This window comes from Setaria viridis, chromosome 2 (assembly GCF_005286985.2).
Source record: "Setaria viridis chromosome 2, Setaria_viridis_v4.0, whole genome shotgun sequence".
NCBI classification, from domain to species: Eukaryota; Viridiplantae; Streptophyta; class Magnoliopsida; order Poales; family Poaceae; genus Setaria; species Setaria viridis.
The window spans coordinates 30053393-30065795 of record NC_048264.2 but is presented as its reverse complement, the minus strand read 5'-3'; the positions used below and the strand labels follow the sequence as shown (position 1 = coordinate 30065795).

At 44.7% G+C, this 12403-nt stretch overlaps 1 pseudogene; it reads left to right on the top strand.

Annotated features, from left to right (window-relative positions):
- Positions 1 to 1709: 1709 nt before the first annotated feature.
- LOC117843439 (WAT1-related protein At4g30420-like) lies at positions 1710 to 10923 on the top strand (annotated as a pseudogene).
- The last annotated feature ends 1480 nt before the right edge of the window (positions 10924 to 12403 follow it).

Genomic DNA, 12403 nt, shown 5'->3' with positions numbered 1-12403 from the left:
AAATTATGTTTTAAGGAAAAAAAAACTTGTTAGTGATTGGACCAGTGCCACGCAGGGGAAGCCTGCGACACGAAAAATTCGTGTTAGCTGTAGGCAACCTTTAACGTAATAGAACCACAGTATGGATTTAATCGAATCAAAACAATTAAGAGAGGAAGATCGTGGCCAGGACGACGAACACATCTACGAGAACCCATCAGCGCTCCTCTTCCTCCTCACAATCAACTCAAAAATCCCGTGCGTTATTCGTCTGGAAGGCCGGGGTTCCCGTCCGCGATCAACTGCCACGAAAACAGCGCAGAACCACCTCCCATTACTCGTCCTCTCTCGTCTCGCAACGGCCGGCGCTACGCCGCAACCGCTACCGCTAGCTGCGCCGTGAGAGAGCCGTGCGTGAGCGCTACGTGCACCCGCACGCTTTCGCTCTCCGTCCGTGGATTTCAGGGCTTTCACGGCCCGGCCACTTGGCTGGCCTGGAGCCATTATTTTGTGACGAGATGGCTCGGTGATGCGTCGTCGCTTGAAATCCCTGAAGTGGGTTAGATATAATGCGTAGGATCTGGCGAGTTTTTGGTAAACAATAGGATTGATTGATGGATGCTTTTGTTTGATGACGCGTCGCTGCCAACACGACGACTTTATCAGCCCCTAGGTGCCTCTCTCCATCTTAGGATTAATTGGATCCGTGCCATTATAATTGAGCCGTGCGTGACCACTACGTGCACCCGCACGCGGCCACTTGGCCAGAGCCATAGGTATATTCCGACAACGACGAAGGGGTGTATGTCTCGATGGGGCGTTGCGTGTCATTTTTGTGTGACAAGATGGAAGGGAAGAAGAGAGCTGCTTGTTTGCTTTGTGATGCGTCGTCGCTTGAAAACCCTAAAGTGGATTAGGTCTAATGTGTAGGACCCGGCGAGTTTTTAGGCAAATAATAGGATTGATTGATTGATTGATACTCCCTCTGTTACATATGCGCATCTTCTAATAATGTTGCTGAATAGCTACTGCCCAGGATCAGAGCCTCCTAGGTGGCTAGGTAATGTCGTTAATAGGCGACTCTCTATGTCGGTTCCAAACTAGAACTAGTGTTGACCCTAAGTTTGTAGCATGAGTTTTGGAAATTCGAAACTTTTTAATATCAAATCGGATAAAGACATCATAGGAAATTATACCTCTTACATAGATTCACAGCCTTTAAATCGAGAACTTCTCCATTATATTTAATACAATTTAGATGTCCAAATACTTACTCCATCCATAAATTTAAGTACTTTTATAATTTTTTTAGGAAAGATTAAAGAGGAAGGGGGAATGTTAGTGGTACCCTAAATCAATCGCATATTACAGAGATGAAATTAGCATACGCTTTTACAGAGATGCCAGAAATGGCTGGTGCTAGTTGACCGCTACATCATGTGCCTATTTCAAAAATTGAGACAATCGATACTGCTGGTTTCCGGACTGATGTTGATGGGGGTTTTGGTGCCAAGATTCAGGTGGGAACCAAAAGCACGTTAAACTTGGCTACACTGTTCCGAAGAAGTCCCTAAGATCACCATTCCAACTTTCCATGTTCCATAATAAGTTTGCTAAGTGCTAGCTAGTAGCATGTGAGCACATGTCCGTAGAAACTTTTGTGATATGCAACCAGTTAACCACCCACCCTTATGATAGCAAACACGTACGTCCAAACAGTATGCTACCTTGTGAGCACGCACATGCAGGATCCTCCCAATACTTTGTGTGCCATCCAACCAAACACACCCTATACGACTCTTTGTACTTTTTGTGCCAGTAATCTGCAACTCCTTCCCGTTGCTATATATATGTGCCCCCTGCGTAGCTCCTGAGAGCACGCACCGCCGTGCCAGATCCAGCCACTGAGCGAAACCAACCTGCAGCGCCCACCGCCCAGTGTGTGTTGCAACTGCAGCCGCCATGGATGAGTACAAGCCGTTCGCGGCCATGGTGGTGATGCAGTGCATCTACGCGGCCCTGGCGCTGTGGTCCAAGGCGGCGTTCACCGGCGGCATGAGCTCCTTAGTGTTCGTCGTCTACAGGCAGGCCGTCACCACCGTCATCCTCGTCCCTATCATCATTGTCGGTGTTTTATACCTGGCAACCTAGCGAGGGGTATCCCGAGGTAGTAGATTGGTTGTTGGGGGATCGTCGGACCTGGAACTCAAAGGTAAAAGCGAGGGCACAAGACACGGATTTATACAGGTTCAGGCCGCCAAAGTAGCGTAATACCCTACATCCTGTTTAGGGTGTTGTATATTACGCCCTGCGCTTGGATGTTTTTTTGTGTTGAGGATTTGGTCCTCTGTTGTGATTCTATGAGGTCTTTGCCTACCGATCTAGGGACCCCTGTCCTCCTTTATATACTCCAGTGGGCGGGATTACTAGTCGAAGGAGGAGTCCTAGGATTACAAGGTATGAATCCTAGTAGAATTACAGGAAAATCCTAGTAGGATTCCATCTTCTTCCTTTCTTGCGGGTACCGTGGATCTATCCCCGACAGTCACCGCGGCTAGCAGGTGCATTTCTTCGCTGGCATGTATATTTTGCCAGAACTTCTAGTCCTTTTTTCCACTATGACAGAACTTCCAGAGTTACTTAAAAGCAATGAAATTACGAAGTTCACGCTAAACTTCAAGGGAAGACAATCTTCAGAAATGAGGAACAGAGGCCCCGCTAGCTAAAGCTGCAAACAGTCTCTAATTATTACATGAGCAAACAGACCGCAACATGTTAACGGCCATCGCCAGCCATCTAATAGTTCTAAACAGCAAGGAGTAGACGTCGTCGTTTTTCCTTGAAACTCTTTTTTCGCAGTCATCTACTAAACTAGCACCATTCCTGCGTCTTCTGGCGTCGCTTCGCGAGGGTGGAATTGCAGCACTGTTTCCTTCAGGGCTTCTGCTCCCACCTCCAAGTCCATCTTGTCCTCCAGCTTCTGTAGACCTGCCCAGTACGAGATAAAGGAAGATGCCAAGCAAATAATTTTAGTAGAGGATTTGATTTTTTTCCCATCAAAGCACACAGAGTTTCTAGATTTCCATAGGACCCAGCATATTGCTGATAGGCCAACCATATACAACTTCCCTTTATTTGGCATGAATGTTTTAGCCCATTCCCAATATTGCTCAAAAGATGTCGGTCTACAAGTTGCTCCTATCACCATGGCTGTTAAACTCCAGACGTATTTAGTCAGGGAACATTCAAAGAACATGTGGTCTACAGTTTCATCCAAAGGACAAAAGCTGCAGCTTTTATCACTGTGCCAATTACGTTTTGAAAGGTTATCCTTTGTCAGGATGGCCTTTTGATGGATTAACCACATAAAAATTTAAATTTTTAAGGGAAGCTTTGACTTCAAGATCATCTTGTGAGGCTCCTCCCTCTCGGAGCTACACAGATGGGAGTACAGAGATTTCACTGAGAATGCCCCTGATTTTTCCCAAATCCATCTCAGCCTATCTTTGTTAGCTGATAAAGCTCTCATGGAAATCATGTCTCTCAGTCGCCTTAGGCTTGTTTGCACTCTCTCATCTAACCACCATCGAAAGGTCAGCCCCCATCCTCTCCCTGATTGCTCATTACAGATATCAAACAGCTCCTGAAATTTGTCCTTAAGCGAGACAGAACCACACCATGGATCTCTCCAAAAATTAGTATTCTTCCCATCTCCGATTAGCACTATTCTACACTTTAGATATATATATCTCTAACCTTTAACAGATCCTTCCACACAGGGGAATTATATGGCTTTGTTTTCAGTTGAGTGACCCCCACCTTCAGCCATGTATTTCTTTCTGACAATTTCCTGCCACAAGCCTTCTCCTGTTTCAAGTTTCCACCACCATTTGCACAATAAATTCACATTCATCTTCCTCAGATCTTTGATACCTATACCCCCTTTCTTTTTTGGTTTGGTGATTTTGACCCATTTGACCAGAGGATATTTCTTTTTAGTTCCTCCACCCTGCAAGAAGAATCTTTTCCTAGTCCTGTCCATTCTTTTCAAAATTATCTTTGGGAGTAGATACATAGACATGCTATATGTTGGGATGCTACTTAAACAGGAGTTTATTAGGGTTCCTCTCCCTCCAATTGACATTGAGCTCCCCTGCCATCCATCTAACCACTTAAGCAACTTCTCATCTAGCAGTAACTAGTCCATTATATGAAGTCTGGCACCAGATACAGGGACACCTAGATATCTTATTGGCCACAATCCTATTGCACAATTCATCATTTCTGAATACATAATTAATTTTTGTTCATCTTGGGTAATCATGACAATCTCACTTTTATTGAAATTAATTCTGAGGCTGGACATCTTTTCAAATATGCATAGCAAAAGTTTCATGTTTCTCGCGGTCTCTTCACTGTCTTGCATACAGAGAATTGTGTTATTGGCGTACTGTAGGATTGCCACTCCATTGGGTATGTATTCAGGGACTAAACATTTTATTAGCCCATTTTTTTGAGATTTGCTGATCATTTTTGCCAGGGTATCAGCTGCCAGGTTAAAGAGCAGGGGAGACAGAGGATACCCTTGTCTTACACCCTTGCCGCTTTTAAAGTACCCCCCTTAATGTCATTTGCTTTAACACTACGAGATCCACATGTAACTACTTCTTGAATCCATTTACACCAGATCTCGCTGAATCCTCTTTGCTTCAGACATTCAAATAGGAAGTCCCAGCTTATTTTATCATAAGCTTTTTCAAAATCCAATTTCAATACCACACCATCCTTGTTTCTGATTTTTGTATCATGTAGAATCTCATGTAAGCTGAGCACCCCATCCATTACGTTCCTTCCTTTTATGAATGATGTCTGACATCTGCCAATAATCCTGCTCATGCAGTCTTCGAATCTCAACATCATCGCTTTGATTATGATTTTAAAGCTCACATTGAGTAGGCAAATAGGCCTGTATTTTTGTATCGTATTGGCTTCCTTTGTTTTCGGAATTAGAGTAATCACTCCATAATTCAGTCTCCCAACATCCAGCTTGTGATCACCAAATTCCCTAATCATGTCCATCATATCTATTTTGATAATTTCCCAGCTAGACTGATAGAATTCTACCGGCACATTGTCTGGACCTGGGGCTGTGTTTTTCTCCATTAAGAAAATCACTTTTTTTAATTTCTTCCTCTGTGAATGGTCTGGAGAGCATACCATTTTCCTCACTGGTTATTTTCTCTGATTGATCCCAGCAGTCCGGGTCTAATTTGAACATTGGACTAACAGAGGGTCCAAACAATTCCTTGTAATATTGAGTAGCGTGTTTGATAATTTCTTCATCTCCCTCAATGTTTGTGCCATTATGTTGTAAACAATATATGGCAGTTTTCCTTTTTTTTCCGTTAGCAACTCTGTGAAAGAAGTCAGTATTATTGTCTCCTTTTAGAAGCCACTTAGTATTGGATCTTTTGTGCCAATATAGCTCCTCTTCTTGTAGCATTCTCGACAGTTCAGTTTGGATAAAAATTTTCCTATTTAGAAGTTCTCTTGACAGCATGCCCTCTTCTTCTTTCTTTTCTAATTCCATTAATTTAGTTTGGAGAATATGTTTGTATCTTCTATTTTGATCTCTCAAGTTTATATCCCAGCCTTTCAAGAACTTTTTGACTCTGTTGACTTTAATGTACCATTTTTCTACAACATTTTTAACAACCACCCTTTCACCTCAGATCTTCTAAATTCTAGGAAGGTAGTCTTTGTGCTTGATCCAGGAAGTCTCCAAGATTGCTTTGTTTTCCTGATTTTCTTTTGGTCAGTACACAACAACATAGGGTTGTGATCTGACATGTATGTAGGAATTTTCCTGAGATTTGTTATGGGGAATTCCTTTCCCCAATCTTCGCTTATCAAGACCCTATCCAGTTTCTCTAAGGTGGGATCAACATGATTATTACTCCATGTGTACAACCCTCCGTTCAATACAAGATCCCTTAACTCATAGGAGTTAATGATCCAGTTAAATATATCTTTAAATCTGTTAGTTAATGATCCAGTTAAATATATCTTTAAATCTGTTCCCATAGAACTTCCAGAGTTCTTCCTGTATAGTATACATGTTTCACTGATGATTTTGATCGTCGGTCGTGACTGGTGCTCTGCAGGAAGAAGATGACGGAGACGATGACGGGCCTTGGAATCGTAGGATTCTCGTCGTTGGTCTTCATCGCGTCTCTTATCGGATATGCAATAGCAAAACTATATAACACACGCTTGGAAGATCGCGATCATCGACGATCAACAACACCAATATTCGTTTCCAGCATAGTGGAACCTTTTCGGTTTCTTATCTATGAGATTTTAGATCTCTTTTGCTCTACGCATGCGACAGGGCAACGGTGAATCAGTGTCTGTACTACCAAGGGGTGCATCTGGGTTCGTCATCCATGGCGACGGCCATGACCAACTTGATTCCTGCCATCACCTTCGTCATGGCAGCATCAGTCGGGTGAGTACCTGACAGAGAATCCGTTTCAGTGCACTAGCGAAGTACTAGCAGGACACTGTTTCTGATCTGCCCTCCACTGTCGTCTAATACTGCTGCATTAGTTTGGCTCCTTGTGGCTGCACGCCCTGCACCTGTTTGAGCCGGGACCAACGTGCCACCTCACTCAATAATGCATTCGCACCTGGACCTATGGTCTTGTTCGAAACCGCGGCAGGAAGAAGCGCTTCTTAAATAAGTTGTATAAATATTGAAATAATGTTTATTTGAGAAGCAGATCTGAACTGGCTTCTGCGTTTCAGTACAAATGGAGGTGGTGGGGAGAAGCGCGGCTAAAAATAAGCTGAAAAAATATATTGTTTGGCTTCTAGTTTCGATTTATTTTGGTCATAAGCTGGATTTAATCTGTTCCAAACATGACCGCATGAACATATGATGCTTAATCTTGCTTAGCTACCGGGGTAACAGATCAGATCACTCCCTTTCTTGGATGGGAATATATCACTAGATCTCAGGCCGCTTTTTAACTGATTATTTCTGTGCAATTCATTCGTTCCAAAATCCAAATTAGGACTCAAAAACCAACAAAGAAATCTACATGAGCTCCAAAGAAAAAATCGGAAACTTGCAGTAGTGAACACTGAACAAATCGGCGATCTATCTGTTTCTCTGTTATGCGAGGTCGGAGGTCGAGTCCAAAACCAGGAGATGTCACGGGAGGCATGGAGTCCCGGCATAACAAGATACGCTAGTAGCTTCCATGGCGTCTAGTCACATACTCACATCATTCCTTCTGTGCGGTTATTCATTGGGAACAGAGCTCCAGGTCATGCATGCAGCAAGCATACTACTTTGACAGTCTGACTCTTTGTCAGCATCCAGAAACATAATGTTTCTTCGTTCCATGCAGAACACTTTCCAGCTTGTTGCTTCGTAGTTTTCAGTTGGGACAAAATGATTGTAGGTTCACGCACACTTTGATTTGCATGCATGTTAAATTATGTTGACACATTCACTAGCTCCCAGAATATGTCACTCATGCAATGGATCGTCGTCTTCAATCAGATCTGTCCCTGGTTCTGTGAGACTCGCTGCATGGTTTCAGTGATCTGTCCCTGGTTCTGTGAGACTCGCTGCACTACCGTGTCATCTTTTCAATAAAATGAAATTGTCACTTTCAGTGTAAAGTTTCATAGACAACCGACAACATTTAATTTTTCATAGAGTTATGATCAAATGTGTCATACGATGAAACTATAACATCCTCTGTGCAATTTTCATTGGGTTTCATGGGCTTGTAACTATGCTAAGTGGGTTTCATGGGAGAAACTCTCCTCTCCATTCTCCTCGTGATTAGATTGCCAAGTCAGCAAAACTGCTGATATGACATAGAATTTAATACCCATGAAACCCTCCATGACACCCACTGAGGCTGGCCTGATTAGGCCAGTCTCAATGCATAGTTTTATAGCACAGTTACCAAGATTGAGAACTTGGTAACTTTGCCTGCTAGGTTTCATGGTGATGAAACTTCTCTCACATATGATGAAACTTTCTCTCCTCTTTCTCCTCATAATGACCTTATCACGTCAGTAAAATTGCTGATGTGGAATGTTATTTAATGATCATGAAACTCCTGATGAAACCTCCACTGAGATTGGCCTTAGGTCCTGTTTGGATACACCCTCCTCAAGATTAGGAGTCCACTTTTAGGACTTGTGCATCCAAACATGGGTCTACAAGTGCACTCCTAAACTTTAGGAGGGCCATTTTCATTAGGAGGGCTAAGGGGTACTAATGGATCCTATTTCTCCTAAAAGTGGTCCCCAAGTCCCCCTTTACCCCTATTGCCCTCTCATGCATTAATGACGTGAACAGTGCAGGGTAGTTTAGAGGAGTAATAGGGGGTAAAAATGACATTTTCCCTCTAACGTCCTAAAGATTAGTAGTCCATCCAAACAGCCATGTACTAAACTTTAGGAATAGAATTTGAGGGTGTACACTACTAAACTTTAGGCCCTGTTTGATACAAACTCCTAAAGATTAGTAGTGTACTAAAGTTTAGTACCCTCAAATTGCTAGTCCTAAAGTTTAGTACATGGCTGTTTGGATGGACTACTAATCTTTAAGACTTTACCGGAAAAATGTCATTTTTACCCCCCAATTACTCCTCTAAACTACCCCTGCACTGTTCATGTCATTAATGCATGCGAGGGCAATAGGGGCAAAGGGGGACTTGGGGACCACTTTTAGGAGAAATAGGATCTATTAGGGCTTGTTTGGATATAAATTCCTAAAGTTTAGGATTGTTCTAAAGTTTAGGATTTAGAAATTGGTAGTCCTAAAATTTAGGAGAGGACTGTTTGGATGGAATTCTAATATTTAGGATGTTAGAGGGAAAATAACTTTTTTACCCCTAATTACTCCTCTAAATGCTCCTGCACTGTTCACGTCATTAAATGCTTGGGGAGGGCAATAGGGGTAAGGGGGGTTTGGGGACCACTTTTAGGAGAAAAAGGACTCAGGGCCTGTTTGGATACACACTCATAATCTTTAGAACTTCACTTTTAGTCCACTTTTAGGACTTGTGCATCCAAACATATGTCATAAAATTGCATTCATAATGTTTAGGAGTGCTATTTTCATTAGGAGGACCAAACCATCATAATGGGTCATTTTTCTCCTAAAAGTGGTCCCCAACCCATCCTTTACTCCTGTTGCCCCTCCCCTTCTCTCTCCATGGCGCTAAAAACAGAGCAGGGGTGGAGTAATTAGGGGTACAAAAGTCATTTCCCCTCTAACATCCTAAAGATTATGATTCCATCCAAACAGCCCACTCATAAATTTTAGGACTACCAATTTCTAGCTCCTAAACTTTATGAGTGTCCTAAAGTTTATGAGGGTGTATCCAAACAGGCCTTCATTAGGATGCCTTGGCCCTCCTAATGAAAATAGCCCTCCTAAAGTTTATGAGTGCACTTCTAGGACCCATATTTGGATGCACAAGTCCTAAAAGTGTCCTAAAAATGGACTCCTAATATTTAGGAGGGTGTATCCAAACAGGACCTTAGCTAAGATCAGTATTGTCTCGATTTGTCTGAAACTTTGTTTCTGATGCTATAAATTCGTCCGGAAAACGTTGGTGATGCCCCTCTTTCTGATTCACACGACAGCCTTGAGAAGGTGGAAGCGAGGAGACCGAGGAGCCTGGCCAAGATATTCGGCACGTGCGTCTGCGTCGGCGGCGCCATGGCCATGGCCTTCTTCAAGGGCCCGAAGCTGCTCGGCGACCTGCAGGTTCTTCTCCACTTGCCGGCGGGAAGCAACAGGTGTGTGGTGGGCGCGCTGTTCCTCGTGGGCAGCAGCTCCTGCTGGTCGCTCTGGCTCATCCTGCAGGTGCCCATCTGCAAGTCCTACGTGGACCCTCTGGCGCTGTCGGCGTGGATGTGCCTCCTGTCCACGCTGCAGTACGCGCTGCTTCCTCCAGCCGGACCCGGCCGCCTGGCGGACCCACTCGCTCTTCGAGCTCTCCTGCTACCTCTTCTCGGTAACCATTCTTCGCCATGACTTGCTAGCTTCCTGTGCCGTTTCCATGTAACCTAGCTTGGAGGTGATCGATGTCGCGGTGGCGGCGTGAACTGTGTTGTGCGCAGGGCGTGTTCGGGTCGGGCGTGACGTTCTACCTGCAGTCGTGGTGCATCTCGGTAAGGGGCCCGCTCTACTCGGCCATGTTCAACCCGCTCTGCACCGTCATCACCACCGTGTTCGCGGCGGTCGTGCTCCGGGAAGAGCTGCACGTCGGCAGGTCTGTTGCGCTTCAGCGCTTGGACGACTGTCCACTTCGAAGAGAGTTATTAACCTGCAGGAGTTTTGTGATCCTTTTCTGATATTTGTCTATTGAGCTTGTTGGGGGCGTTCGCCGTCATCGCGGGGTTGTACGTCGTGCTGTGGGGCAAGGCGGGCGAAGGGGGCAAGAGAGGGAGGGAGCCGGAGCAAGCGGACGATCTGGAGAAGACGATGACCCGGTCGGATTCGATGCTCGACGCCGGCAACGGCATCGTCGAGCCGCTCCTGCTGGCGGACGCCGCCGGTCCAGACGTCCAGTGGAGAAGTAGAGATGCCGTGTCTCAAGGATCACCACACGGTTGCGTCAGCAGATTCGGGGTGATTGTACCATTGGTGCACTGCGGTGCACTCCCATTTTTTGTCATGGAGTTTGGGTGGTCACGTTTGACCTGCATGCTTATCAAAATGTGCCGAGCCGCTTAGGGGCGGACCCAGAGATGGTCCAGGCCCGGGCTGCTGCAGGGGAACTAGGCTAGCGCTAGCTTCTTGTGCCTTTTATTTGCCTTGAGCTGAGATCTAGCCTACATAGTCATACGGACGATCTTGGGATGGACCTGGGCTGCAGCCCCCAGCCCGGATCCTAGATCCGCTCCTTCGCCGCCCGCCACCGGCCCACCGCCGCGGCGTCCACGTTGACTGTCCACTCCAGAGCAGCTTTGTGGCATTCGTGCGTGCTATGGCGTGTTTGGGTCTGTAGCGTTTGGGCCTACTACTACTAGCTGCTGACATCACAAGCCTAGCATACCTTCCCTAGCTCACAAAAAGGACGCCTGTCAGCCCGTGTGGTCCGATCAATATCAGGGCGACCTTTTAAACTAGGTCAAGAGCTTGAGCTACTGGATTAAGCTCGGCTTGTTGACACATGGTTTATAATATTTTTGGAAATGCCCTCGTATGGGCGGGGGTGTCTGATAGTAGAGAGACGTGTGATAACAGCTAATTGGTCACTGGGCAGTTGTAGACTTGTAGTGCTATGCCCATACGGCATACACGAAAGGGAACAGGCCGATAAGTACTAGTTGCTCGTCGCGCCGGCTGAGGAGATATTCATCTCAGGTACTAGCCATTTCTGCCCGGCGCGCGGGACGCAGCAGCCATGGCCGGTGGCATCCGCGCGGTCGCGGAGGGGTGCAAGCCGTGCGCGGCCATGGTGGCGACGCAGTGCATCTACGCGGCCTTGACGCTCTGGGCCAAGGCGGCGTTCTCCCGGGATCGTCTTCGTCGTCTACAGGCAGGGCTTCGCCACCACCCTTGCCCTCGCCCCATCGCCATCATGGCCAAAAGGTCCGAGCGGCCAGTGATCATCAGCAACACTGGCTACTTTCACTTCTTCAGAACCACCTAATCATGGAAGCCAAATCATTCAGGAGAAAGCTGAAGGAGATGATCCTTAAATATATCAAATAAATATAAAAATAAGTATTTCCATAAATATATATCATTTAATAATAAAAATAAGTTCATTAATACATTTAAATATTATTTATTCATTTAATAGATAATAAATGTATTTAAATTAATATGATTAGTTATATTAAATTTAATTAAAATTTATCATTATATATCCCTAGTAATATTAGGTTAACATAATTAGTCATTTGTCATATAGATAATTTTTAATAGTTTAAATGGTGTAAATAATTATTTTATTAGTAATATTAAAGTTAACATCATTTGTAATTAGTATTTAGTAATATAAATAAGTTTTAGATGGCTTCATTGGTACTTTATTCTTTACGGATACGGATAATGTCGGATATTTCATATTTTTTTCGAATACGAATATGGTACCGGATAGAGAAAAATACTAAAAATCAAATCCAGATACATCCATTTGACATTCACATTAAAAACAAATATGAATACGGATATCCGTATTAGTGTTTTTAGTGGATATGAATTCGGATAATTCGGATTTCCAGACATTCATGTCCAACCCTACACCTTCCCAAGCTGGTGGCGGTGGTAGGCGGACCTCCTCAAGCTAGAGTCCTATGGCGGTGAGCAGTGGACCTTAGCGAGCAGGGTCGGGCCAGCAAAATTCAGGGCCCTGTCCAAACTCTGAAACGGCCC